Source organism: Salmo salar, chromosome ssa04 (genome assembly GCF_905237065.1).
Source record: "Salmo salar chromosome ssa04, Ssal_v3.1, whole genome shotgun sequence".
Classification (NCBI taxonomy): domain Eukaryota; kingdom Metazoa; phylum Chordata; class Actinopteri; order Salmoniformes; family Salmonidae; genus Salmo; species Salmo salar.
The window spans coordinates 61321718-61349617 of record NC_059445.1 but is presented as its reverse complement, the minus strand read 5'-3'; the positions used below and the strand labels follow the sequence as shown (position 1 = coordinate 61349617).

The window sequence follows — 27900 nt, the reverse complement described above, 5'->3', positions numbered from 1 at the left end:
TAATTTCCTCTAGAATGACAATTAATATCATGATCAGCAGCTGCAGATTTTACAGATAGCATGCAGAATACCGGTGCATTCTCGTTCTCTTTTAGCAGAATTGCTCTGTTACACAATGCCCTCAAATAAATATCAGGACCAATGAAAATGTTTACTTTATCTGAAGAATTCATGAAACCAAACCCACTGAGGTGGAGTGGAGTGTACCACAGATTACAGTAGGGGTGTTGCAGCTTGTTTACCTGTGCACCCATCTCTTGTAGTAGAGCGGCAGGACGGCCTCTGACCCCTCTCCTGGAAGGCAGAGATGAGCTGCTCCAGGGAGGTGAGGGTGCGACCTATGAGCTGTGCTGAGCACAGGGCCTCCGTGCTGGTGCCACGCTCTCGGTTGTGCTGCATCACCAGGTTGTTGATACAGATGGTGGGGTTGCTGTTGCTCACATTGAAGCCACAGCCTGGAGAAGGAGATTGTTTAAAGACGTTCATTAAGAACTCTTCACCAAGAGTAATATAAATGACTTTTTATCCAAGCACTGGTATAAACATCCACATAATCTAGCCTTAAATCCACGTTATGATTTAAGGCTAGACTAGGTAATCCATTACACTGCACTGGCATTAACATATATATATATATATATATATATATATATATATATATATATATATATATATATATATATAAAAGAGGATTCTGACCAATGAGGAGATGGAAGGTTGGTCCCATGACTGTTGATGTCACCAGCACTCTTCCAAGCTTCATCAGGTTACTGTAGTGAATGTCATTAGGCCACTTCACTCTGCGGTCAATGTCCTAGAAAGAGACCAAAACTGAATATGAGATACACAAATAAGTGGCACTCAGAGGTACAATAGATTACTAGTATATACTGTACAGGTACATAAGTACAAGTATTATGATACAGTATCCATTTAAAAACCAAACTCACTTGTAAGACATGATGCTACACATACAAACAGCAGATCTAATACTACAAGCTAAAACAGAGATAGAAAAAAAAATCAGAGTTTTACATGGGCCTGTCTGTAAAACCAATCTGTACTAGTGTCTCCATGGGTTCAAAATGCCATGCTGTATATCTGTCAACCTGAGCAGCTCTTCTGAGTCTGGCCGGCTTTGAAGGTTAGGTTCTGCCCCGTCTGCAGTACATCACCTAAAACGGCCACCATGTCTGTTTATATTTACCCATAACTCATGCCCCACGTCTACATTTCTACAATGGCTTTGACAGGCCTACAGTACCTCCAAAAATGGCATATCCAGCCAAGACCTCTAGTCTTGATTAAGATAAATATTTAGGCAAAGTTAGCATTGGCTGTTATTTTATCACGTCCGGTAATACATCCTGTGCCATGCGTTGGCCTGTTCTACATGTTGGCTGACTGGCCAGAGCCCATAAACAACTGGGCAGTGTGACACCAGAGTGTTTCTCATCAGACTCCCACACTGCAGTGCATATATTTTCTCACACACACACACACACAAGACAAGCACCTGGAAGCAAAATAGGGCCCTTACACCATGTAAAATAAATGTTTAATGAGAAGGGGAGAAAGGAGGGTTCTAGCACAAAACCCTTTGATCAGTGAGTTGGACACACCATCCATTTGGAGAGGGAAGTGCATTGCGCTGAATAGAACAATAAGAAGAGGGACACCTGACTGGCTATGAACAGCTGTGTGAAACCTGGAGCCCTTTATTCAGGATAAGGAGTGCTCCCAAAGGAAATGTATTAGTGTAGTAAGTAAGGTATTCTAGTGATGACAGGCTGAAGCTCAGTGACATGGATTGAGATAGGGTGGGTCTATGGCTGTAGCTTGGAGATAGCATGGTGGTACCACGCAGCAGTATGCAGTGTTTGTACCTGGTAACCGGGCAGGGTGCGTACAACCTCCACGGCCAGCACAGCCAGGTGCTGCAGGAAGGGGATCCTCTGGCCCAGTCTGGAGCTCACAGCCACCTGCACACTGAACATAGCACATCCCGGAGGACTACGCTTTCCCCCCGCGCCCTGACACACACGGAAAATACAACAACAAAAACACAAAGATGGAGAGAGAGAGAGAGGAGATGATGTAACAATTTAGGTTATTCATTGGGACGAGGTACAACAATTAACCAATGTAGGTGCATTGAGACAGAGAGAGATAGAGCTGTGGTGGAAACTGACCTCTACCCTGGGTCTGTCGAGCAGCTACAGCCATTAACCCCATTTCCTCAGGCAGCTGGAGCATCAGCCTGGGGAGGACAGGAGGGAAGGAAGAAGAATTGTCAGAAGAGGAAAGTGTTGCCTTCACATAAGTGATTATAGTGATCAAGTATTACTCATACAATTGCAACACTCTGTAAATGAAAAGCTCCAAGAGAAATGGTAGTTGAGTAGCTACATTAGTTCTGCATTCACTCATTGGTGTCGCTATGAGAAATCATTTCCCAAAGTATTAGGTAGTTGAGGGGGAAGGGCTGAGTCGAGTGGTCCTTCTATCACTCTCTCTCACATACACACGTACATGTACCCCCCCCCCCCATCCCATCAGTGCCCAGCCCTTAGCCCCTCTGGACTGGAGTTGAACCACTGACCTTCCTATCACCAGGTGCTCGAGTCAAACAATCCCCCCACCAAAGAAAACAAGTGTCCACTTGACCCCTGTGACACACACACATACACACACACGACACACACAATAACGAGGTGTCAATCAAGGGATCTAATGCTAATTAATCACATAGTCAAAGTAGTCTGCTTCCCTATGTGTGATGTATGTCTACTTCAACAACTCACCAAAAACATAGGCCTACTTCATGTGTGATTACTAGTCAAACACAAATGCACAAGCAACTGCCTTTCCATTGAGAGTAAAAAGAGGACTTTGTTTATCAATCATTTTAGAATGTTTCCTCCGTTCTCTCAAGTAGCTTGGCTGCAGGCACCTGGTAGTTAATGTTTCCTTTCTAGAAGGCCCTGGGCTACTAGTGTCGCGCCGCATGGCCACCCTGCATTAATCACACTCTGTTAAAGATAAACTACTCAGCCAGTAGAGGTGTTAACTCTGCACCTCTCCTTTCACCCCAAACCCACACCACGAATGCTAGACACACACATAGGTCATGGACACAATCTTATCTTAAACATTTGGTCAGCAAGATGTCTTTGCCATGTAAGGATGGTGTGTGTGTATACACTGTGCAGTGTGTAGAAAATGCACATTAATGTAAGCACACCTAGCTTGAATGACTCTGGAGTCTTTCTGTACTAAACATTGTTATACAGTAACACAAAGACTGACAAGACCCCATGGCCAATGTACACCTTGAAAACCACAAACAAATCCACACTGCCAAAATAGACAGCGTTTGACAGTTGGATGCGACACACTGTCAATAACCGTGAAGTGAAATATTTGAACAAGCTGTCATCTCCAGAGAAAATGAATTGACCCAGAGGTCTTAGCCAAGAAGCCCTTCATCTACTGGCCCATTCTCAAAGACTGTGGAGCTGGCAGGGCAGATGAGAGAGAAGGGGAATGTGGGCTTTTCTGATGCAAAGAGGCCGTGACAGCAAATCAGATTAGAACAGTCCCGTGTTAATCCTCCCAAACTCTGTGGCCAAACAGCCTTCCATCTAAAGAGCCTTGTTTAGGGACAGTGTCTATCAAAGGGATGGTTGGGGCTACTGCCACCACTGATGACTCAATCTAGGACCTAACATATGGTATGTCTGGCTGGATGTTACCAGGGCTCACTTTATTGTAGGGACTTGTTCATTGTGCTTGGATGTACAGCAATGTAGAATTATCACAATACATTTTTAAAAACACATTTTCAAAAGGTTAATCAAAACCAAATAAATCCAAACTCTCAGATGAAAAATGGTAGCCTGAGTGGGTTGGGGAGCTACTGAGCTGCAGACAAGAGATATATTTCTTGGAGTCATTTCATAATGTTATTGTTAGCTGCAAATCCCTTGATCTTTGCAAATGTGTCAGAGAGATGCATGGCGGAGACTGGTGGAAGCCAAAAAGAGAAATAAGAGAAAATAAAATGTAAAAAAATAACCAGATTCTGATTTTGCAGATGTAAGAATTTGTCCTCTCAAACTGATAGTAATTAAATTGGACGTGGTATAATGGCCCAACGGCCAAAAAACTGCCATCACGTGCTCTACGAGTAAAAACCAACAAAAACAAAAAACCTGGGCGGTTACTGTGTCAAAAAACTCAAGCCTTAGAAATCTCTAGACACAAGGAAAACATGTTTTATTCTGCTGTACTTTATTTGACAAAATAAGATTAATAAAATGGTGAAGGAATACAAATAAAAGAAGTAGCATGTAATTTAGGCTAATCAATGATGATGATGTTGAGTAATGCTTGGCCATGAACCTGTGATGAGAAAATAGTTTCATGGATGGTTTAGTTAAAAAAGGCATGAGATCCTGTATACTGGCATACACCGCTTTTAAAAATCTTCCCTCACACAGACACACACACACACCTCCCAACCAGGCGAGGGGTGGCAGCCGGCTGCTCCCCGTGACAGTGTGTAGCTGCAGTTTGAGCTGTGTGTGTGTGTGTGAGCAGTGTGTGAGCCCTGTTAGCAGGAGCATGACCTTCCCGTGGCTGAGGCCAGTTAGGAGGTGGCCAGGCTCGCAGCACCGTGCAGGGGCCCTAATTGAGCACTGGCGCAGTTTGGCAGGACCACCGGAGAACCCTGCGTGCCGCTCCGTGACGACGGCCGCCCCTTCGCCAATCAAGGCGTGAGGGGAGGCGAATGGGGGGCCAGGCTAGCTCTTTGGAGTCCATCAGCCCCAGGAATTAGCTTTTAATAAGAACATCAGTGCCTTAACAAGGCTAGGAAGACAGGCGCTGACCTTCTCACCAAGCTGCCAGAATAGCGTTGTCCACCAATAAGCGTCTGATACAGCTGGGGGTGTGGGCAGCATGTGGGTGTGCACGTGCGCTTCAATTTGTGTGTGTTAGAGGTGTGTGTATGAGTGTATGTGATTTTACGTTGTTTACAGCCAAGGAGGAAGGTAATGGACTGAGATGCAGTGGACTGAGATGCAGTGGGAAGTGGGTGAAAAAAGAGGAGATGTACTACTGGTAATGTGAGAAGATGCCTCCAAGTGTAGTAAGTTTCAAGCACCTCATGAAAAAAACACTGGGATGAATACTCAATGCACTTTTTAAGTTAGTAAGTGTGACATAAAATGTACACTAAGGTTTAGCTCTAGCTGAAGTGTATTGCAATATCCATATGGAAGTCTACCTTCACAACTGGCAATATTCGCCCAAATCGTGGACCACTGATTCATATTCTTTGGTAATGGGTAAAATAAGTGCAAGTCAGTTGCTTGCTCCAGCGTCCTTATTAGTCCAATGTCTCAAAAGCAGCTTTTTAAAAAACAGTAGTAAGGTTACTGTGGTGAGTGATAGAATTTGGAACCGGAGTGAGAGAGTGCCAGAGAGAGAGACAGAAAGAAAGAAAAAAAGAAAGAAAGGGAGAGCCACTTCCAGTCTGTCTCTTCCAGCCCAGCAGTGAGTCCCAGACTGGTCCAGTTTCCACTATAGAGTCAGTCCACAGCCTAGCCACAGAGAGTGGAGAAAGAAAAGCTGCATTGTCCCAAAGCTGGGAACCAAAATGAGCTGTTTCTGGGAGGAGGGTATTCCCTCCCCCCAAATGTCTATTTTTCAGGGGCTTTGTCCCCTCTGAAATCAGTTCCCCCTTCTCTCCCTGGGCCAGCTTAGCATTGCAAACCAGCATCAAATTAATTTCTGCAACGCAAATATGAGATCAGCAACGGATCACACAAAACATCTCACACTAAACATGGTAATGCTCTTATATGCTCAATGGGAGGTTGTCAATAAAGGAGTTGGTGGGGGTATGGGTGTTTGTGCGTGTACATGTATATGAGTGCATAGAAGCAAGTGCATGTGAGTGTATGTGTGTGTGTGTGCTTGAGTGAAGAGCCAGCTCAGCCAGTCCAGGGCTGTAAAGCTTGGGGGGCTAATGCATTCCTCTAGAAAGTTCATCTCATTTTGAAAGCACATCCACGGAGCGTCGTTGCCGCTGGCTCAGAGAAAAGCCCAAACGCATTAGAAAAATTCTCAATAACGTCCACAAAGAGGGAGAGAAAAGGCCCACAATTAGCAATTAGACGGCTACAATGGCGGGGCTTTCACCTGCAAGTGGAACAAATGGACAAGGAAACTCTCCTCTCCCTGAACAAAATAAGAGCAGAGGAGAGAAAATGAAGTGGGAGACAAAAGACAAGGAGTTAATTCACACTGTTTTAGATGAGAAACCTCATGGTCTATACTGAAGGGAAGCAACAAGTACTTCAGATCATTTGGATGGTGGTGTCTGTACCGCTCCAATAAGAAATATAAAAACTCCCCATGCCAGTATACTGCTCCAATAAGAAATATATGTAACGGTCTGGGCGTAGTGGGTGCGGAGTAGTGGGTGCAGGAGGCAGAAAAGTTCAATGCAGCGTTTTATTACGCACAAACGTATATGCCAAAATGCCGGGCGCACAAAACACAAAATGCCCAAAGTACACTTATCCAACACACACAACACAGTGGAAGGAATAATTAAGCCCACACACAGAGCAGGCGGGCCTACTGGCTTAAATAGCCCAACTAATAAGCCTAAACCAAAACAGGTGAAACTAATTAGACAAAACAAACAGAAAAGGAAAAAGGGATCGGTGGCAGCTAGTAGGCCGGTGACGACGACCGCCGAGCGCCACCCGAACAGGGAGAGGAGCCACCCTCGGTAGGAGTCGTGACAATATAAAAACTCCCCATGCCAGTATACTGCTCCAATAAGAAATATAAAAACTCCCCATGCCAGTATACTGCTCCAATAAGAAATATAAAAACTCCCTATGCCAGTATACTGCTCCAATAAGAAATATAAAAACTCCCTATGCCAGTATACTGCTCCAATAAGAAATATAAAAACTCCCTATGCCAGTATACTGCTCCAATAAGAAATATAAAAACTCCCCATGCCAGTATACTGCTCCAATAAGAAATATAAAAACTCCCTATGCCAGTATACTGCTCCAATAAGAAATATAAAAACTCCTCATACCAGTATACTGCTCCAATAAGAAATATAAAAACTCCCCATGCCAGTATACTGCTCCAATAAGAAATAAAAACTCCCTATGCCAGTATACTGCTCCAATAAGAAATATAAAAACTCCTCATGCCAGTATACTGCTCCAATAAGAAATATAAAAACTCCCTATGCCAGTATACTGCTCCAATAAGAAATATAAAAACTCCTCATGCCAGTATACTGCTCCAATAAGAAATATAAAAACTCCTCATGCCAGTATACTGCTCCAATAAGAAATATAAAAACTCCTCATGCCAGTATACTGCTCCAATAAGAAATATAAAAACTCCGTATGTGTAACGCCCTGGCCATAGAGAGGGGTTTTTTGTTCTTTATTTTGGTTAGGCCAGGGTGTTACATTGGGTGGAGCATTCTATGTTCCTTTTTCTATGTTTTTGTATTTCTTTGTTTTGGGCCGAGTAGGGTTCCTAATCAGAGGCAGCTGTCTATCGTTGTCTCTGATTAGGAATCATACTTAGGCAGCCTGTTTCCTTTGGGGTTTTGTGGGTAGTTGTTTCTGTTGTGTGGTTTGCACCGACAGAACTGTTGGCGTTCGTTTGTGTCTTATGTTCAAGTGTTTTTGTATTATTAAAATTCAATATGAACACTCACCACGCTGCATCTTGGTCCCCTCTTCCAGACGATCGTTACACTATGCCAGTGTACTGATCCAATAAGAAATATAAAAACTCCTCGTGTAAGTACAGTGCCTTCAGAAAAAAATCATACCCCTTAACTTATTCTACATTTGGTGTGTTACAGCCTGAATTCCCCAAAACAAAATTTCACCCATCTACGCACAATACCCCATAATGACATGTGAAAGCATGTTTTTAGACATTTTTGCAAATGTTTTTAAAATGAAATAAGTACATATTTTATTTACACAAGTATTCACACCCAATACATGTTAGTCAATATGGCAGCGATTACAGCTGTGAGTCTTTCTGGGTAAGTCTCTAAGAGCTTTCCTCACCTAGATTGTACAATATTTGCACATTATTCTTAAAAAATTTTTTCAAGCTCTGTCAAGTTGGTTGTTGATCATTGCCACGCAGCCATTTTCAAGTGTTGGCATAGATTTTCAAGACGATTTATGTCAAAACTGTAACTAGGCCACTCAAGAACATTCAACATGCTTGGTAAGCAAATCCAGTGTATATTTGGCCTTGTGTTTTAGGTTACTGTCCTGCTGAAATGGGAATTTGTCTCCCAGTGTCTGCTGAAAAGCTGACTGAACCAGGTTTTCCTCTAGGATTTTGCCTGTGCTTAGCTCTATTCCGTTTCTTTTTATCCCCAAAAAACTCAGATGATAAGCATACCCATAAGCATACCCAGTGTGCCAAATCGGAGGGCCTGTTGTCTGGACCTCTGGCAGTCTCTATGGGGGTGCCACAGGGTTTAATTCTCGGACCGACTCTTTTCTCTGTATACATCAATAATGTCGCTCTTGCTGCTTGTGATTCTCTGATCCACCTATACACAGACGACACCATTCTGTATACATCTGGCCCTTCTTTGGACACTGTGTTAACAAACCTCCAGACGAGCTTCAATGCCATACAACACTCCTTCTGTGGCCACCAACCGCTCTTAAATGCAAGTAAAACTAAATGCATGCTCTTCAACAGATCGCTGCCTGCACCCGCCCGCCCGTCTAGCATCACTACTATGGACGGTTCTGACTTAGAATATGTGGACAACTACAAATACCTAGGTGTCTGGTTAGACTGTAAACTCTCCTTCCAGACTCACATTAAGCATCTCCAATCCAAAATTAAATCTAGAATTGGCTTCCTATTTCGCAACAAAGCATCCTTCACTCATGCTGTCAAACATACCCTTGTGAAGCTGACTATCCTACCGGTCCTTGAATTCGGCGATGACATTTACAAAATAGCCTCCAACACTCTACTCAGCAAATTGGATGTAGTCTATCACAGTGCCATCCATTTTGTCACCAAAGCCCCATTTACCACCCACCACTGCTATCATGACACAAGGCGAGGCCCAGATGCAGACACAGGAGACCAATAGGGTAAGGCAAGAGAATGGTCGTGGACAGGCAAAAGGGTCAAAACCAGTGCAGAGTCCAAAAGGTACCGAAGAGCAGGCAGAATCAAGGTCAGGGCAGACAGGATGATCACGCAGGCGGGAAAGTAGTCCAGAGTCAGGCAGGGAGTATGGGAAAAACACGCTGGTTGACTTGACTAATATACAAGACGAACTGGCACAGAGAGACAGGAAACACAGGGATAAATACACTGGGGAAAATGGAGGGGGTGGAGACAATCACAGGAACAGGTGAAAAAGATCAGAGCATGACAACTGCGACCTGTATGCTCTCGTTGGCTGGCCCTCGCTTCATATTCGTCACCAAACCCACTGGTCCAGGTCATCTATAAGTCTTTGCTAGGTAAAGCCACGCCTTATCTCAGCTCACTGGTCACCATAGCAGCACCCACTCATAGCACACACTCCAGCAGGTATATCTCACTGGTCATCCCCAAAGCTAACTCCTCCTTTGGTCGTCTTTCCTTCCAGTTCTCTGCTGCCAATGACTGGAATGAATTGCAAAAATCACTGAAGCTGGAGTCTTATATCTCCCTCACTAACTTTAAGCATCAGCTGTCAGAGCAGCTTACCGATCATTGCACCTGTACATAGCCCATCTATAAATAGCCCACCCACCTACCTCAGCGCCATATTGTTATTTATTATTTTGCTCCTTTGCACCCCAGTATCTCTACTTGCACATTCATCTTCTGCACATCTATCACTCCAATGTTAACGCTAAATTGTAATTATTTTGCCACTATGGCCTATTTATTGCCTTACCTCCTAATCTTACTACATTTGCACACATTGTATATAGATTTTTCTATTGTGTTATTGACTGTACGTTTGTTTATCCCATGTGTAACTCTGTGTTGTTTGTGTCACACTGCTTTGCTTTATCTTGGCCAGGTCGCAGTTGTAAATGAAAACTTGTTCTCAACTGGCCTACCTGGTTAAATAAAGGTGAAATTAAAAATAAAATAAACATTTAATCATGATGAAGCCACCACCGTACGTCAAAATATTAAAAGTGATGTTGTTGTTGTGAAATTGTTAGATTACTTGTTAGATATTACTGCTCAGTCGGAACTAGAAGCACAAGCATTTCGCTACACTCGCATTAACATCTGCTAACCATGTGTATGTGACCAATACATTTTTATTTTATTTTATTTGCAAACAGATTGCATGTTCTGGAATATTTTTATTCTGTACAGGCTTCCTTCTTTTCACTCTGTGAATTAGGTTAGTGTTGTGGAGTAACTACAATGTTGTTGATCCATCCTCAGTTTTATCTTATCACAGCCATGTAACTGTTTTAAAGTCACCATTGGCCTCATGGTGAAATCCCTGAGCGGTTTCCTTCCTTGCTGGCAACTGAGTTAGGAAGGACGCCTGTATCTTTGTAGTGTCTGGGTGTATTGATACACCATCCAAAGTGTAATTTATAACTTCTCCATGCTCAAATGGATATTCAATGTCTGCCTTTTGTGTTTTTACCCATCTACCAATAGTTGCCCTTCTTTGTGAGCCATTAGAAAACCTCCCTGGTCTTTGTGGTTGAATCTGTGGTTGAAATGCACTGCTCGACTGAGGGACCATACAGATAATTGTATGAGTGGGGTACAGAGATGAGGTCGTCATTAAAAAATCATGTTGAACACTATTATTGCACACAGAGTGAGTCCATGCAACTTATTATGTGACTTGTGTGCATACTTTCTGAAGGCACTGTAAGTAGCCTTACACAAGCCTATGCTTGTGCGAGCCGGAGCGGCTCATAGGAGCAGGAGCCCATCTCCTGTTTCTGTAGCGTGATGTACATGTACACCCTCTGGACAGGGCCTTACCCCCAATCTATCTCCTTAATACTGAGTGCCAAGCAGAGAAGCATCGGGTCCCATTTTTACAGTCTTTGGTATGACTCGGCTGGGGATTGCATTCCGAAGCTTCCAATCGCATGGCGGACACTCTAACCCAGGGGTTCCCAAACTTTTTTGGCCCGCGACTCCATTTTGATACAAAGAAAATCACAACCCCACCATGTAAAAAAAGTGATGTAAACAAAGGCCAATGTCAACTTTTTTAATTTGGACCATGACAGTCTATTACAAATCAGTCTGACAGTACTTTAGTCCTAATGAATAATGGTTTGAAGTGACTGAAATGCATCAGAAAGGCATTGGGAAGTTCAGAAGATCATCAGGCAAGAATTTTGTATAATCTTCTGTGTAATCTGCCCCCAGTCTGATTTAATGCCTGGTCTTGTCCACTCTGTTCTAATGAGTCCTTCGCAGCTTGTTGGCATTGCAGAGGGAAACAGAAGACACATACATGTTCTTGAGAGTCTTATCTTTCAGTGATGGGGTCATAATATCTTGTATCTTAAACCATTTAAAAGATAAAGCCTCATTTGTAGGAAGAAAACAGAAACCGCTCTGTTTATTACAACCACATCTAGCGGCTATCGGACGTTACCCCGGTTCTTTGAACCAACAGAAAAATATAGCTTCTCTCGCGACACCATTCCCCATTTTCAAATTAGGTGACCCCACATGGAGTCACGACACCTGGTTTGGGAAACGCTGCTCTAACCACAAGGCCATTGTACTGCTGCAATAAGAATGCAACGTCCCCGTGATCCAACAAACATGCGACTCGGACAAAAAACAGTATTGATAATATGAAATAAATTCTTGCATGTCTTAAGCAAGACGGTTTGCACGCCTCCCTCCAATATATCTGGGTTGCTGATGGTGGCCCAACGATATGGCCTGCTTCTCCCTGAGCCTGGGCCTGTAGCACAAAACAGCTGTGTTGCTCTAGGTTGGTCTCCTCAAATCAGCAGCATGGCCCTGATTGGGAACAGCAGCAGCCACATGTGCAGGGACTCCCTCCTCAACCTGCACCGTGCACCCACACATACTCTTTCCCCGCCATCTCTCTACCTCTCTCTCTCTCCCCCTCCAACCCACTCTATACACTTTAACCTGTTGGATGCAAAACAACGCTGTGACCTTTAACCAGAGGGAACTGAAGTCTTAAGACCTCAGGCGAACAGTTACAGGTCCACTACTGTTAAACCTGGAAGAGCAATACCTTCAAGTAGGGAGAGGAAAGGCAAAAAGGATTAAGATAAAGAAAGAGGGAGAAATAGGGGTAAAGAGCAACAGAGAGGGTGAGAGAGAGCAAGAGACAGGTAGAGTGAAAGAGAGACTGAGTGCAAACACTGTAGCAGTAGTAACCCCTACTACTCAATCACGAACTACATCCAGCAGGAGCATCCATTTCATCACCGCTGACCGGGCCCGGCCAGAACAAAGACATTACAAGCCCAGAACAAAGACATTACAAAGTAGCACGTCTGGGGATGAAAGAGGGGACCAACTCTCCCAGCAGAAGAGCAGGGTCCTTTTAAGTTTTAAGTCCGGCCAGGCTTTTGTGTGGCTGGGGTGGGGGGGGGGGGGCTGAGCCAAAGAGGTCACTTACCCAGGGCCAATGGGTCAGAGGATAAATAGCCACCAGCCAAGTCATCTGTGGGACAAGTGGGGAGGAGTGGTAACTCACACCCCACTAGACTGACACATAGACAGGGTGTGTGTGTGTATCCCGGATTAGCGTAAAGGCCCAGTATGGAGGAGAACGGGGGGGGGGGTGGGGTGTACCCCATTTTGGCAAGGGCTCCCTGCAAGGTTTGAGCAGGAAAACAATGTTTTTTTTTAAAACAGCTAACTTCCTGCAATTCTAGACATTTTGTCATGGGGCAAAGCAGAATTTGCAGTTTAATAGCTAATCTCATGCTATTCTACAAATTTTGCCATGAGGCTGAGAGAAAATGTTGCTGTTTTCCTGCAACTCTACACATTTAGCTGCGGGGGTTGCGGGGTTGTGTGGTACACCAGTGGGGGGTGGGGGGTTATACTTAACACATCACACACAGCAGACAGAAAGTGGATTTTAGCCCTCAGTAGACCTAGGGTTGAAGCTTTGCTCTCTTGGTTCTTCTCAAACACCAGATGAAGACTCACAAGGAATGGCTGTTGTGGTGTTGGAAAATAAAGAGCAACCCGTTTTTGACCACACTGACATTGATGACTGCCTCCATGTTACATAAATCATTACAGTAACTTTCAGACAATGTCAAAATTGTTTGATTTGACTGGATTTTATTTTCCGATAATACTACTTTAATTCAAATATAACTCATCAGGCAGAGTGATATAAGTAGTTTATTGGAGGATATTTTACTGAAAGCCATTTCCCCCCCAAATAACTCTCCCATCCAATCCCCCAGATCAAATTATCTCAAATTAAGAGATTATTTCTGCTGTCGATGCTCATTTCCACAACTGGATTTGCCATGGTTAGTATAAGCAAGTTTGCATTGATCATCCGCCGGCAAAAAGTGATGGTCGATAGGAGAGGAAAAACTAATCTGGAAATGTGATTAATTGAGCTAATCCTGTTTCGTCAAAGAGCGGAGCAAATTATCATTTTCAAATAGCACCCTTGGAGGGGTTCAATGGGAGGCGTCGTCCATTACTGAGGGCAGACATGGGCGGGATGCCCTCTCTTCCCTGACTTTGCTGGACCAGGCTAGACTGAACCTTTAATGGCCCTAATAGAGCTTCAGTCGGAAACCCCACTCTTTAGAACATATGGAGGGACGCCACTTGATGTCTCTCTTTAGAGTTAGTGCTTTTCTGTGATGTCTTTGTTTTAGGACCTACAGTGCCTTCAGAAAGTATTCATACCCCTTGACTTATTCCACATTTTGTTGCGTTACAGCCTGAATTCAAAATTGATTAAATAGGTTTTTTTCCTCACCCATCTACACACCATACCCCATAATGACAAAGTGAAAACATGTTTATATATATTTTTTCAAATGTATTGAAAATTAAATACAGAAAAATCGTATTTATATACGTATTCACACCCCTGAGTACTTTGTAGAAGCACCTTTGGCAGCGATTACAGCTGTGAGACTTTCTGGGTAAGTCTCTAAGAGCTTTCCACACCTGGATTGTGCAACATTTGCCCATTATTTAAGTTAAAACTGTAACTCAGCCACTCAAGAACATTGACTTTCTTCTTTGTAAGCAACTCCAGTGTATATTTGGCCTTGTGTTTTAGGTTATTTTCCTGCGGAAAGGTGAATTCAACTCACAATGTCTGGTGGAAAGCAGACTGAACCAGGGTTTCCTCTAGGATTTTGCCTGTACTAAGCTCCATTACATTTATTTTTTATCCTGAAAAACTCCCCAGTCCTTAACGATTACAAGCATACCCATAACATGATGCAGCCACCACTATGCTTGAAAATATGGAGAGTGGTACTCAGTAATGTGTTATATTGGACTTGCCCCAAACATAACGGTTTGTATTCAGGACATAAAGTTAACTGCTTTGCCACATTTTTTGCAGTATTACTTTAGTGCCTTGTTGCAAACAGGATGCATGTTAAGGGAATATTCCTTATTTTCACTCTGTCAATTAGGTTAGTATTGTGGAGTGAATACAATGTTGTTGACCCATCCCTATCAAAGCCATTAAACTATGTAACTGTTTTAAAATCACCATTGGCCTCATGGTGAAATCCCTGAGCAGTTTCCTTCCTCTCCAGCAACTGAGTTAGGAAGGACGTCTGTATCTTTGTAGAGACTGGTACACCATCCAAAGTGTAATTAATAACTTCACCTTGCTCAAAGGGATATTGAATGTCTGCTTTTTTATTTTTACCCATCTACCAAAAGGTCTGGTATTTGTGGTTGACTAAGGGACCATACAGATAATTGTATGTGTGGGGTGCAGAGATGAGGTTGTCATTCAAAAATCATGTTAAACACTATTATTGCACACAGAGTGAGTCCATGCAACGTATTATAATGACTTGTTAAGCACATTTTTACTCCTGAACTTATTTATGCTTCCAATAACAAAGAGGTTGAATACTTATTGACTCAAGACATGTTAGCTTTTCATTTTTTATTAATTTGTAAACATTTCTAAAAACATAATTCCACTTTGACGTTATGGGGTATTGTGTGTAGGCCACTAAAGAAAATTGGAATCCATTTGAAATTTAGGCTGTAACAACAAAATGTGGAACATGTCAAGGCGTTGTGAAAAAAGTTTTCAAGGCACTGTATGTCTCGGAGAGGATGTTGGTCTTTCCTTTGAGCTTGTGTTTTCATGACATAGGTAGAACCTTTATCACATAAAGTGTTGAGCCCATTTCTGCTCCCTGATGATGATACCTATTTAATTTCTGACAACAAAATATGTTCATAATGTTAACTCCTCCGTGTCTTGTTCATGTGTTCCGGAGGGTGTTTTTCCCACTTGTGCAAGTGTGTGTGTGTCTCTCTCTCTCTCCTTCTCCACTTGAACTCTTATCTGAAGCCTGTGCTCTGCAATGCCCTCTCCTCTAGCCTAACCTGCAGATTCCATCGCCTTAGAATGCCGACTCATTAGAGATGTAAACTTTAACGCCAGCCTGCCGTGCCAGATGTTCACCAGAATATGAAATGAGGACTTTAGGCATCTGCTTACAATTTTAGATAATTGCAGGTAGAGCATGCAAGGTCAATTGGACCAATTTTATTTTTATGTACAAACCTGCTGCTGCAGTTATGGGGCGTCAATTTTCTCTCTTTCTCTCTCACTCTCGCTCTCTCGTTTTTCACTGCACAAGGTTCGTATTTTTCACAGGAAACAGGACCTTAATTCCATACAGTGTCGGTTTGGATTTTGGATTCCCTGTCAAAACAAACAGTGATTGCCGGGGCTTTGGCCCAACAACTGGGCCGCTTTAACCAGAAGAGCCCCTTGTTCGCCGTGTTTGTCTTATTCCCACTTCCAGAGGAGGAAGGTGTTTTGCTCCCATTAGCTAAACAGGGTCCTGTTTATGTCCCTGCAACTCAAACCAAATACATGGTGGGTTTTCACTGCTAAATTACACTGCTGGTGGGCATCTTTCAAGTCATTCTTTTTAGAAAGTATCTCAAATTCAGAAAGTCAAGCATATGCTGTTGCTGGTAATGAAGGATCAAATATTTTTTCTCGCTCAAACAAAACTAACTGAGAAGTATGATAAATGATAAACCACATTATACAAGACTGAGAACATTTTCAGAGGAAATATTCTGTTTGTATTTTACATCCATCACTTGTTCCTCTCACCAGGGCCAAACTTTGTTTAGTTAGAAAAAGAGAAGAAGTTAGAGGAGAGGAAAAGTGGGCCCTTGGGTTTTCTGTACGGGCCTGCTGCCTGGCCTGGGATAGAGAGAAATGGAAGGAGAGACCGCCGGACAAAAGTAAGTGTGGCGCTCCAGGGGCTAGGATCTGGTTCACCAGAGCAGGAAAAGCATCATTATGTCTCTCTGGGCCCAGTGGAGTAGTGTTCAGGAACACCATTGGGTCTTATTCCCACCTTGTTCACAAATAAACACTTCCACGCCGTTAACAACCAGCCTGGCAGCCAATTGGCCTTAACAAAACAGGCTCTTTAAACGGCTATCGGATGCAGAATGCGCCTCCCCAGTGCACCTCGAGGGAGATGTCTGTCTGGGTGAGGGGTTGCTACCAATCTGTTTTGATGCCACACACCACCATCGAGAAATGATTCTGACTATCAAACAATACTAACTAGTTGTCACAGTCTGCTTGAATGTGGCCAAAATACCACACATCATACAACGCAATAATAAAGATGACTAAAATGCGACAAGAAGCAAAGATATGTGCAAGATATCAGCATCCTTATAAAATGTTTCAAAGGCTTTTGGTCTGATGTCTAAAATCATGAGATAAAATAAGTGTGAGTGGGCAGCAGCCAGGGTTAGTGAGTGTGTAGCGATGGGGTTAGTGAGTGTGAAGCGATGGGGTTAGTGAGGGTGTAGTGGTGGGGTTAGTGAGTGTGTAGAGGTGGGGTTAGTGAGTGTGTAGAGGTGGGGTTAGTGAGTGTGTAGAGGTGGGGTTAGTGAGTGTGTAGAGGTGGGGTTAGTGAGTGTAGAGAGGTGGGGTTAGTGAGTGTGTAGAGGTGGGGTTAGTGAGGGTGTAGAGGTGGGGTTAGTGAGGGTGTAGAGGTGGGGTTAGTGAGGGTGTAGCGGTGGGGTTAGTGAGGGTGTAGCGGTGGGGTTAGTGAGTGTGTAGAGGTGGGGTTAGTGAGGGAGTAGAGGTGGGGTTAGTGAGTGTGTAGAGGTGGGATTAGTGAGTGTGAAGTGATGGAGTTAGTGAGTGTGTAGAGGTGGGGTTAGTGAGTGTGTAGAGGTGGGGTTAGTGAGTGTGTAGAGGTGGGGTTAGTGAGTGTGTAGAGGTGGGGTTAGTGAGTGTGTAGTGGTGGGGTTAGTGAGTGTGTAGAGGTGGGGTTAGTGAGTGTGTAGAGGTGGGGTTAGTGAGTGTGTAGAGGTGGGGTTAGTGAGGGTGTAGAGGTGGGGTTAGTGAGGGTGTAGCGGTGGGGTTAGTGAGTGTGTAGAGGTGGGGTTAGTGAGGGAGTAGAGGTGGGGTTAGTGAGTGTGTAGAGGTGGGATTAGTGAGTGTGAAGTGATGGAGTTAGTTAGTATGTAGCGGAGGGGTTAGTGAGTGTGTAGCGATGGGGTTAGTGAGTGTATAGCGGTGGGGTTAGTGAGTGTGAAGTGATGGAGTTAGTGAGTGTGTAGAGGTGGGGTTAGTGAGTGTATAGAGGTGGGGTTAGTGAGTGTGTAGCGGAGGGGTTAGTGAGTGTGTAGCGGAGGGGTTAGTTAGTGTATAGCGGTGGGGTTAGTGAGTGTGTAGCGGAGGGTTAGTGAGTGTGTAGCAGTGGGGTTAGTGAGTGTGTAGCAGTGGGGTTAGTGAGTGTGTAGCGGAGGGGTTAGTTAGTGTATAGCGGTGGGGTTAGTGAGTGTGTAGCGGTGGGGTTAGTGAGTGTGTAGCGGTGGGGTTAGTGAGTGTGTAGCGGTGGGGTTAGTGAGTGTGTAGCGGTGGGGTTAGTGAGTGTGTAGCGGTGGGGTTAGTGAGTGTGTAGAGGTGGGGTTAGTGAGTGTGTAGAGGTGGGGTTAGTGAGTGTATAGCGGTGGGGTTAGTGAGTGTATAGCGGAGGGGTTAGTTAGTGTGTAGCGGTGCGGTTAGTGAGTGTGTAGCGGTGGGGTTAGTGAGTGTGTAGCGGTGGGGTTAGTGAGTGTGTAGCGGTGGGGTTAGTGAGTGTGTAGCGGTGGGGTTAGTGAGTGTGTAGCGGTGGGGTTAGTGAGTGTGTAGCGGTGGGGTTAGTGAGTGTGTAGCGATGGGGTTAGTCAGTGTGTAGCGGTGGGGTTAGTGAGTGTGTAGCGGTGGGGTTAGTGAGTGTGTAGCGGTGGGGTTAGTGAGTGTGTAGCGGTGGGGTTAGTGAGTGTGTAGCGGAGGGGTTAGTGAGTGTGTAGCGGTGGGGTTAGTGAGTGTGTAGCGGTGGGGTTAGTGAGTGTGTAGCAGTGGGGTTAGTGAGTGTGTAGAGGTGGGGTTAGTGAGTGTGAAGTGATGCGGTTAGTGAGGGTGTAGCGGAGGGGTTAGTGAGGGTGTAAAGCGGTGGGGTTAGTGAGTGTAAAGCGGTGGGGTTAGTGAGTGTAAAGCGGTGGGGTTAGTGAGTGTAAAGCGGAGAGGTTAGTGAGTGTAAAGCGGTGAGGTTAGTGAGTGTAAAGTGATGGAGTTAGTGAGTGTGTAGAGGTGGGGTTAGTGAGTGTGTAGAGGTGGGGTTAGTGAGTGTGTAGAGGTGGGGTTAGTGAGGTGTAGCGGTGGGGTTAGTGAGCGGGTAGAGGTGGGGTTAGTGAGTGTGTAGAGGTGGGGTTAGTGAGTGTGTAGAGGTGGGGTTAGTGAGTGTGTAGCGGTGGGGTTAGTGAGTGTGTAGCGGTGGGGTTAGTGAGTGTGTAGCGGTGGGGTTAGTGAGTGTGAAGTGATGGGGTTAGTGAGTGTGTAGAGGTGGAGTTAGTGAGTGTGTAACGGAGGGGTTAGTGAGTGTGTAGTGGAGGGGTTAGTGAGTGTGTAGCGGTGGGGTTAGTGAGTGTGTAGAGGTGGAGTTAGTGAGTGTGTAGCGGAGGGGTTAGTGAGTGTGTAGCGGAGGGGTTAGTGAGTGTGTAGCGGTGGGGTTAGTGAGTGTGTAGAGGTGGAGTTAGTGAGTGTGTAACGGAGGGGTTAGTGAGTGTGTAGTGGAGGGGTTAGTGAGTGTGTAGCGGTGGGGTTAGTGAGTGTGTAGAGGTGCAGTCAGTGAGTGTATAGCGGTGGGGTTAGTGAGTGTGTAGAGGTGCAGTCAGTGAGTGTATAGCGGTGGGGTTAGGGAGTGTGTAGAGGTGGGGTTAGTGAGTGTGTAGTGGAGGGGTTATTGAGTGTGTAGTGATGGGGTTAGTGAGTGTATAACAGTGGGGTTATTGAGTGTGTAGCGGTGGGGTTAGTGAGTGTGTAGTGGAGGGGTTAGTGAGTGTGTTGCGGTGGGGTTAGTGAGTGTGTAGCGATGGGGTTCCCACGGGGGACCAGTACGGAAAAAAAAATGTATGAAATGTATGCATTCACTACTGTAAGTCGCTCTGGATAAGAGCGTCTGCTAAATGACAAAAAATGTAAAAAATGTTTAAAAAAATGTAGTGAGTGTGTAGTGGAGAGGTTAGTTAGTGTGTAGCGGTGGGGTTAGTGAGTGTGTAGCGGAGGGTTAGTGAGAGTGTAGCGGTGGGTTAGTGAGAGTGTAGCGGTGGGTTAGTGAGAGTGTAGCGGTGGGGTTAGTGAGAGTGTAGCGGTGGGGTTAGTGAGTGTGTAGCTGAGGGTTAGTGAGTGTGTAGCGGTGGGGTTAGTGAGTGTGTAGCGGTGGGGTTAGTGAGTGTGTAGCGGTGGGGTTAGTGAGTGTGTAGCGGTGGGGTTAGTGAGTGTGTAGCGGTGGGGTTAGTGAGTGTGTAGCGGTGGGGTTAGTGAGTGTGTAGCGGTGGGGTTAGTGAGTGTGTAGCGGTGGGGTTAGTGAGTGTGTAGCGATGGGGTTAGTCAGTGTGTAGCGGTGGGGTTAGTGAGTGTGTAGCGGTGGGGTTAGTGAGTGTGTAGCGGAGGGGTTAGTGAGTGTGTAGCGGAGGGGTTAGTGAGTGTGTAGCGGAGGGGTTAGTGAGTGTGTAGCGGTGGGGTTAGTGAGTGTGTAGCAGTGGGGTTAGTGAGTGTGTAGAGGTGGGGTTAGTGAGTGTGTAGAGGTGGGGTTAGTGAGTGTGTAGAGGTGGGGTTAGTGAGTGTGTAGTGGTGGGGTTAGTGAGTGTGTAGAGGTGGGGTTAGTGAGTGTGTAGCAGTGGGGTTAGTGAGTGTGTAGCGGTGGGGTTAGTGAGTGTGTAGCGGTGGGGTTAGTGAGTGTGTAGCGGTGGGGTTAGTGAGTGTATAGCGGTGGGGTTAGTGAGTGTATAGCGGTGGGGTTAGTGAGTGTGTAGCGGTGCGGTTAGTGAGTGTGTAGCGATGGGGTTAGTCAGTGTGTAGCGGTGGGGTTAGTGAGTGTATAGCAGTGGGGTTAGTCAGTGTGTAGCGGTGGGGTTAGTGAGTGTGTAGCGGAGGTGTTAGTGAGTGTGTAGCGGCGGGGTTAGTGAGTGTGTAGCGGCGGGGTTAGTGAGTGTGTAGCGGCGGGGTTAGTGAGTGTGTAGCGGCGGGGTTAGTGAGTGTGTAGCGGTGGGGTTAGTGAGTGTGTAGCGGTGGGGTTAGTAGGTGTGTAACCTGCCTACTGGCTTCCAGCTTGGTTGTGACCTTGTGAGAACACTATCCTCTGTCTTCGGTTCAGCCTATTATTAGCTGCTCCTGGCCAGACAAAGCACTAATACTCTGGACAAACATACCGCCTCCTCCCTGAGCTCAGACCCGGCCTGGCCGTCAATATAGTCCCCCCCAACCACCCAATACCAACCCCCTATCTTCATCAGCTCCCTCAGCCAATGATCCAGGCACTTTACCCGCTCCCCCCCCGCCCCACAAATTCCCCTTTCATTAATCTCCCCTTCAATGGCCCACTATTTATCCCCCCAATAAAAGAAAATCTCAACCATTGAGTTGAAGAACTGATTAATCTATAATTAAAGCTGCGTTTTGGGGAGTACATTTATATAAAAAATGTAATATATTAGCAATTTATTTGTGACCTAAAACATGATCAAGAATGTTTTAAAATGTGCAAATGGCCTGTAAAGTTTACCTGGAAATTATACATAGAATAAAATTCATTAAAATTCATTAAAGTTCATTAAATTAAACTTCAGTTGATGAGGAAGAGGTGCAAAAAATTGTGAGAATTTTTATTGTATACTAAAAGATATGCATACAACAATGGCATCATTCTGTAGAAAAATAAGGTTAAAAAAACGAACATGTTTTGTTGTTGCGTGAGTGCATTGGTCAGAACATTTCTTGCCTGCGGTAAGTAATTTGAAATTACATTTCCTTGCCAACACTGACGACTACACCACCATAAAAAAAGCATTTACATAGGAATGTGCAGCTAATTGCTGTTTTATGCCAGTTCAATTATATCTATGAATTATTCAGCCTATTTTTACTTCCTGTCTTTCTTTGGTTTATAACAGGGGAAAAAAAGAAATCTGCTCTATGGACGAATAACTTTTGCACTTACCCTCCCTGCATCAAAAATAGTCCCCCTTTTGAATTAAATAAACACTTTATAATAAAGGAAACACTTATTAAATCCAGTGTCCTGGTGGACCTCCAAAGAAAACTGCAAGCTAAACTTGAGTAGCTCCTAAACTGTCATGGATCAGTCATACAATATTCCACTACCACCTGCACACAAACAGGCCCCACATCTAAGAGCACAGGCCAGCAAATTCATTGAGAAAAGCATGTTGCACAGACTAAATAAAGACCTACTGAGTATGACTGAGAGTCACACATACTTGATACCTACTGTAGTTTCACTATCATTACCAGTCCATATCATAATGCCAAAATACACTCAATACTGGGTAGGCGGCCAGGTGCCTATATGGTTTGACATTACAAGGGCTGTGTTCATTAGGACACAGCGTTGAAAAAGCGTTTTGCAATGGAAAACGAAAACGAGAGTTTATTATTGGACAAGTATAGATATTACCCCCCTGTTTCACTCTGTTTGGAGTATTTTCTTCCATTTGGTGCTTAATAATGAACACAATCCAGGTGCTCCCTTTTGATAGGAGCAAGTGCGGTCCAGGTAAACAATGGCAGTCCCCTCACAGTCATCCTATAATTTCCAGTAATAGACAGAACTCCATACACTTGACAGAACTCCATACGCTTGAGGGATAGGCTAAAACAAAGAAAAGCAATCCATCAAGAGGCTTTCCTCTAGAATAATACCACTTAATCAAGACTGGGGACCATCTGGAAATTAAAACGCTGAAAAATCAGAGGGAGAGAAATCAAAACTCAAAACTGGAGACCAGTTTTTTTTCACGTGCCCTCGTCTTTCCCCCTCTTTCGTTACCTTACAACCTTAATGACAACACTGTCAGTTCCAATCACTTCAGCGCAGGTCCAGAATCCATTTTTCAAACTTTATGACAGCTCTAATAGCTTCCACCTGTTCCTAGGATTCCGCCTGTTGACTGGCAAGTTCCCAGTGAGATGTAGGGATGTAGACAAAGACCTCTATTAGGTGCAGTCTGCCTCTGCTACAGTGAGGTCACTCAGCCATTAAATTAGTTCCAGCCCAGCAGACTGCCCGCCAACCCACAGCATGGTTGGTGGACCAACCACTCTCTCTCTCCCTCTCTCTCCATCGCATTTGCTTTATCTCTCTCTTTTTATCACTCTATCACTCTCTCCTGATCCCTGTAATGGTGCAGGCGCTGCTCTCGCCACACTGGTGTCTGACAACTTCACTTTCATTTAGACACCAATACTAAACCCCGAATCACCTCGTGGCGCAACGCTGACAAGGGTAACATAGTGCGTTTGTCATTGTATGTGTCAATGTTCATTTAACAACGCTTGTAAACAAAAAATGTACCACCCACACCCGCTAAGCCCCGGATGCTAACTGGAGATATGAGTGCAGCCAACTTGTACTTCTGCGTAAATCATGCATTGACGTCAAAGGAGAGTTCTGTGAAACTTCAAGTTGGAGTAAGTCTTAGGTTAGAATTTGGCCCTTACTGACCGGCTACCCCCCTCCCTCCCTATCCCAGAGCAAGGTGCAATTAACATTAACTTACTCCTCTAGCAGGTCCATGGTGGTGGGGGTGACCTCTGTGTAGAGTGTTGTGCACCCCACCGTGAGGGTCTCCAGGGGCTGGCTATAGGTATGCAGGCTGAATTGCTCGCAGTTCTGGAACTCTGGGGGGGTCCGTGACCAGGGCCAGGGTCCCCTCGGCCTGCAGGGGGGGGGCCCAGCCTGGAGCTCCACACTGGGGTTCACTTTGTGGGAGGCCTTGGAGGACTTGAGCAGCCTCTCCTTATCCACCTGGGTGTGCAGCCAATTCAGGAAGCTGGTCCTGCGCTCCTGGAGACAGAGGAAGAGAAGAAAAGGCCTGTGTGATGAGTAACTAAAGGAATCCTAGGTTTTCATTTCATTCATGAGTTACAGTGATATGGTCATATTTCGTCATATCATATGGCTCCCATCCTTCCATGAAAACATTCATGACATTACCAGAAGTTTGTGGACATCTGCTCGTTGAACATCTCATTCCAAAAGCATGGGCATTAATATGGAGTTGGTCCCCCCTTTGCTGCTATAACAGCCTCCACTCTTCTGGGAAGACTTTCCACTTAATGTTGGAACATTACTGCGGGGACTTGCTTCCATTCAGCCACAAGAGTATTAGTGAGGTCGGGCAATGATGTTGGGCGATTAGGCCTGGCTCGCAGTCGGCATTCCAATTCATCTCAAAGGTGTACGATGCGGTTGAGGTCAGGGCTCTGTGCAGACCAGTGAACTTCTTCCGTACCGATCTCGAAATACCATTTTTTATTTTATTTCTCCCCAATTTTGTGATATAGAATTGCGATCTTGTCTCATCGCTGCAACTCCCCAACGAGCTCGGGAGAAGCGAAGGTCGAGTCATGCGTTCTTAAAAACATGACCTGCCAAGCTGCACTGCTTCTTAACACCCGCCCACTTAACCCGGAAGCCAGATGCACCAATACGTCAGAGGAAACACCATTCAACTGACTTAACCCGGAAGCGAACGCCTCAACACTGCAATGCAGTGCCTTAGACCGCTGCGCCACACGGGAGGCCCCTCGACAAACCATTTCTGTATGGACCTCGCTTTGTGCATGGGAGGATTGTCATGCTGAAACAGGAAAGGGCCTTCTCCAAACTGTTGCCACAAAGTTGGAAGCACAGAATCGTCTACAATGTCATTGTATGCTGTAGTGTTAAGATTTCCTTTCACTGGAACTAAGGAACTGAGCCCGAACCATGAAATACAGACCCAGACCATTATTCCTACTTTACAGTTAGCACTATGCATTGGGGCAGGTAGTGTTCTCCTGGCTTCTGCCAAACTCATATTTGTCCATCGGACTGCCAGATGGTGAAGCGTGATTCATCACTCCAGAGAACACATTTCCACTGCTCCAGAGTCCAATGTCGGCAAGCTTGGCATTCCAGCCGACGCTTGGCATTGCGCATGGTAATCTTAGGCTTGTGTGTGGCTGCTCGACCATGGAAACCCATTTCATGAAGCTCCCGACGAACAGTTCTTGGGCTGACGCTGCTTCCAGAGGCAGTATGAAACTTGGTAGTGAGCTTTGCAACCGAGGACAGGCAATTTTTACACGCTACGTGCTTCAGCACTCTGCGGTCCAGTTCTGTGAGCTTATGTGGCCTACCAGTTAGCGGCTGAGCCGTTGTTGCTCCTAGACGTTTTCACTTCACAACAACACTGCTTACAGTTGACCGGGGCAGCTCTAGCAGGGTAGAAATTTGACTAACTAACGTGTTAGAAAGGTGGCAACCTATGACAGTGCCACGTTGAAAGTCACTGAGCTCTTCCATAAGGCTATTCTACTGCTAATGTTTGTCCATAGATATGGCTGTGTGCTCGATTTTATACACCTGTCAGCAACGGGTGTGGCTGAAATAGCAGAATCCACTCATTTGAAGGGGTCTCCACAAACATACTGACACCTATGACGCCATCTTTATCAATGACAATCAACATGAATTATGAATAGAGTTAAAAAGCCGAGCTGAAGCCAGTCTTAAATTAGATAATCAACGGCTGTGGATAATCAATTACATGGCTGAATTAGGCGCTGGTCCCCAGAGTGGTGAAACATTCTGTTCCAGTCACTTCTCATCCATCAAAAGGGTCACACACTTTATGACTCCCGCCAGAAAACATCTCTCCTGTGTTTTAAAACCATGTGTAACACTAAACATGTTGCTCAAGATGTCAGTGGGAACCCCTTCTCCACAGAGAGATTTGACATGATCCTCATTTACTATGATACTGTATATGGACACTACGCAGACAGAGAATATTTCCCTTGCATTCACTGCAGGCTATATAATTCCTTCCCAGCCAAAAACAGCAAAGTGAATTGTGTGAATTAAAAGAAACAGTTGAATTATGAATAAATGCTGAGTCATAATGCATAATATTGTGCTGCTACCAAGGCCTCGATTCTAGTGTTAGTTTTAGCCATGGGCAAACAGATTGCCTTGTATCTATTGACTTGGTATACCCCATAGAGCCTCACTGTCTACAAAACCAAACCGCACCACTGCCACTCGTTGATAACTGCTTTATTTAATCTAACACTGGAGAGACGTCGCCCACAGGGATCCCCAACAATGACTAACACCATTACACACCGTCCAGTCCATCATGGCCTCTGTCTCTGCAGCCCAAACAGAGAGAAACCTAGCTAGCATTCTTCCAATAGAGAAGTAACACTTATTTTAACGACGAGAATCGAGTTGTGTGAGGGGAGAGTAAATTGGCCACTTCATTTAAAGGTATTGAGCTAGAGAAGATGAGAGCATGAGCTGTCACGATTCTTTTATCTACTAACACTTTTCAACAAGTGTTCAGGGAAGAAGGGGGGGGGGCAACTTCACTTGCCTCTTGTCTTGAGTTGAAGTGGGAATGTTGAGGGGTATGGAGGTAGCAGTGGTGTGTATGGAGGGGAGTAGCAGAAATACAAAGTTGATCATTCAGAAGAACCACCACTCATGAGTTTTGGCGGGTGGCCACCCCACAGGGGCCATTATATAAAGAGGAGAGACGACGTTTCTGTAAAAAGGACATGTTGTGCCCCTTTTATCTCCCCAAATTAGGTGATTTTAAGGCACCACCTGCTGCCCAAACATATATGATTAGCACCCCCTTGGCAACGAGAGAGGACAGGGATGATGGCCTAATTAGCCCAAATCCATATTTAGCGAATACAGTGATGGTTAATCAATTAGAGTCGCTTATCTGCATGCCTCAATTATCTGCTTTATGCCAATCATAAAGGAGAGAGTGGTCCCTGGAGACTTGTTGGGCCACTGTTAACAAGTCTGATATCTTTGGGCTTACAGGGATAAGGACGAGGGGGCTCAGTATGTTTCTCAATTGAAAGCACTGACAGTGTCTGCTGCTTCCTCAGAACAAGTAGGTTATACTTATACGGACAAGAAAATATCTATCTGAAGGAGGAATAAGTGAGCGAGCGAGGAGAGAGAAAGAGAGAGAGAGGTGATGAAGCGAGCAGCAGAGTGAAATGGGGGAAAAAATGCTCTCCTGTCTGCGTGGGGAACTGACCAAACCCATGTCATGTGATGAGGTAGAGCAAGGGAGCCTGGGTAATAATGATACCACCAGTACCAGCACTACAAATTCCAGAGCTTGCACTGCCAGATGCACACAGTCCATCCCCTCTCTTTAGTCAAGACACAGTGCACAGAGAAAACTCTATCCAACAGCCTCACCGGTCCCCCCGCCCCCCCCCCCACATAGCACCTTCCATTTTTCAAGAACAATCTGGAAGCAGTCCCACATGCCCTCGCTTTCATCATCCTGGTGTTTGTTGTAACAAAGTGGCCAGGGCAGTGGGGTGAAGAGGTCACAGCCCAGTCCAAACACACCCAACAGTCATAATAATACTACAGTTTGGGCCTTTTCTAGGTTGTCGGGCACAAGGAGGCCAACTAAGGCCAAGTGGACGGATAAATAAGTCACTTAACTTGTCAAAGTCGTTCAAGTGGGCCCATCAGTGGTGATCTACCAGGTGGAGGGCAACAGTGTGACACGCCTCTCCTGTCCATGGTATGTTTTGAGGTCTTTATTTGACATCAAGGGCTAATGTATTGGTTTTGGGGCTCATAAATCAAGGGCAAAGGGATTTGGATTTGGACGTACAAGTTCTTTAATACATTTTTCAGTAAGTGTACACAATGAATACTCAAGAACATTAAACGAACTGACTGAATTATTTGCTCTTTGCTAAGATGCATCACCACAACAAAAATTATGGGGCTGTACTATTCATAAAGAGCAAAATAGAGATTTGCTGCCACCTAGTGGATAGTTACTTCACCACAGGCTGCAGGGTGCATAGGGAAACTTCTGCTGTCATTTGTATCCCCCTGCCAAGAAATCTGTCTTTCAGAGTAATGGGTACAACAGAGTAGCATACCATTACATCTGGGCTGCAGTCTTGAGACCCTGGCTTAAATAATTACATTTTCACAATCCTTTCCCAATTCAAGTGCGGCATTTCAGCATATCTGCCTATCT

At 45.0% G+C, this 27900-nt stretch overlaps 1 pseudogene; it reads right to left on the bottom strand.

The window, feature by feature from the left end:
* LOC106603415 (biotin--protein ligase-like) overlaps positions 1 to 27900 on the bottom strand; it is a 39679-nt pseudogene that overhangs the window by 1587 nt on the left and 10192 nt on the right.